Source organism: Eublepharis macularius, chromosome 1, assembly GCF_028583425.1.
Source record: "Eublepharis macularius isolate TG4126 chromosome 1, MPM_Emac_v1.0, whole genome shotgun sequence".
Classification (NCBI taxonomy): Eukaryota; Metazoa; Chordata; class Lepidosauria; order Squamata; family Eublepharidae; genus Eublepharis; species Eublepharis macularius.
In genome coordinates, this window is record NC_072790.1 from 150829457 (window position 1) to 150832178 (window position 2722).

Genomic DNA, 2722 nt, shown 5'->3' on the forward strand with positions numbered 1-2722 from the left:
GCTGTCAGAGTCTACAAAGGGATGGGAGCAGGGTGGGGGAAGCAGGCTGTTGTTTGCAGTTTGCCTGAGGATGGTGGCAAAGCTTGGATTCACTTTTTGAAACCAAATATGTAACCAAACAGTTCTCAAAACAGCTAATGATGGGTTGGCAGCCTGCTGCAGCATGGGGCTGCCTGGCCCAGTGGCCCGCTGTGGCGCGAGGCTGCCTGGCCCCATGGCCACCGCAGGGCAGGGCTGCCCAGCCAGCATGGGCAAGCGGTAGCAGCAAACCACCACTTTCTCCCCGCCCAGCTGATCCGCAGGCAATGGGGGGGGGGTGGCAGTGGACCCCAAACTTCGCTCAGCTGGGGAGGGAGAAAGCGGGTTTGTCCTGCTTTCTCTGCCCAGCTGATCCACAAGCAACGTGGGGGGGGGAGTAGAGCCCAGCTACCTGACCACCACTCAGCTGGGCAGGGAAATTTCTCTGCACCCAGCTGATCTGCGGGCAATGGGGGGGCGGTTTGCCTCCCCTCAACCTGGCAGCACTCTGTCCACCCACCAGCCACCTAAACCCGGTGGCTGCCAGCTATGGAGCCCGGCTGCCTGCCTCCCCTCCCACCTCATCACTCGCCACTGCTCCAGCTGCCTTGTAGCACAATGGTTAAGTGGTTCGGCTGTGAATCAGCACTCTACTGGTTCAAATCCCACTACTTCCATGAGCTCAGTAGGTGGCCTTCGGTAAGCCACTCCTCTCGGTCCCAGCTTCCCAGTTTTATTGTGGGGATAATAATAACACTAACTAACTTGTTCACCACTCTGGGTGAGGCACCAATCTGTCTAGAAGAATGGTATATAAGAGCAGTTATTATCATTATTATTATTCCGTCGAGTGAACAGAGACCAGGTCTCCTTCCCTTTGCCAGGCTGGTAGACCTGGCCTCTATTCCCGCAGAGACCAGGTCTACCTCCCCTTCCTTGGCTGGTCCAGTAGACCTGACCTCTGGACCCACAGAGACCATGTCTACTTCCCATTCCTTTATGGGGCCAGGAGACCTGGCCTACGTTACCTGAATGGGCCAGAACAGGCCGCTACTGGGCGCAAGAGCCCACCAGGGCACCTCGTGCCACCTCCCTTAGTGGCACTCCTTGCCAGCAGCAGCCTAGACAGCATCCCGTTCTGATCTCATCAGGGCTGGAATGGGCTGCTGCCAGGAGCAGGAGCCCACCAGGGTGCCTGCAGCGGCCCGATCAGGCGCCGACAAGGCTGGGTGCAGGAGCCTACAAGGACGCCTGGCGTCTCCCCCAGTGGTGCTCCCTGCTTGCAGTGTCCTGGGCAGCGGCCCATTCTGACCCCAACGGGGCCGGAACGGGCTGCTGCCAGAAGCAGGAAACCACCAGGGCACCTGGTGCCACCCACCCCAGTGGCACTCACCACCTGCAATGGCCCAATCCAGCGCCAATGGGGCCAGAATGGGCCGCTGTTGGGCACAGCAGCCCATTGCGGAGCTGGGAGGGCGCAATGCCAGGCCTGCCCTTTCTACAGCCTGCTGTATTTTTTCCCACAATGGGCTTTGTTACTAGTGTAGAATAATTATACAGGATAAAACTTACCTTGTAGTGGCTTCAACAACAGTTTTAAGATCTGATTCATACTAGCAAAACTCTTCTTGTTCACTTTTCACAGACAATATTTAACTCTTTATATGCAAATTACTTTAAAGTATAGTAAAGGACAATCACTTCTGTTCTTCAAATGAAAAAAGTTAATGAGTTACAAATAACCTTAGTTTTCTTTTTCCCAGTTTAAAACAATAAAGTTATGTAATCAAGTGGGGTTTAAAGAAAGCAATACCAACACAACTGTATATATGCAGAAAAACAGCAAGATTCCTTAGATTAGAAGGGCTTAAGAGCACTTTTAATTCATGTTGTAAAGAATGCTTTACTTATCAAAGCAAAAACATAGTATATACAAATTTATATACTGTACCAACATTGACATTCATGCTGTACTCAAACATCCCTCACTAACTACAAATATTACGTTATAAACAGCTTCTAAATAAGCTGCTCTGTCACAATTTACAGAACTCCTCCTACCGCAGATTTTAAAAGTTTTAAACTTTTTTGTTGTTTTCTGTTGTTCTGTGGTGACTAGAGTCCCTTTTGTAGATAATGGCTGAGGATTAAATTTCTGCACAATATACCCGTTTCATTAATGATATTATGTATCTTTTTAAAAATGGTATGATTAAGGATTGCATAGGTAAAATATGCCCTATTAAATGCCAAAAATCAACACTATTTTTAAAGATGTCATTATGAAAGGAAGATGTCTTTTGGTTTTGTCTTTTCTCCATATAGTATAATACAGCACATCCTTGAAAAACTTCAAGTGGGGTATTTCCAGTTTAGTTGTTTTATATAACTAGAGAGAGATGCTGACTATATGGTAAGAGCAAAGAATACATGCTTTGCTAGCAGTACTCAACTTTAAAGCCCCCTTTGACACACAGTAGAGTTGAGAGACTCTGGAGTAAAGTTTGTCCAGTCTTGTCGAAGGCTTTCACGGCCGGAGAACGATGGCTGTTGTGGGTTTTCCGGGCTGTATTGCCGTGGTCTTGGCATTGTAGTTCCTGACGTTTCGCCAGCAGCTGTGACTGGCATCTTCAGAGGTGTAGCACCAAAAGACAGAGATCTCTCAGTGACACCTCTGAAGATGCCAGCCACAGCTGCTGGCGAA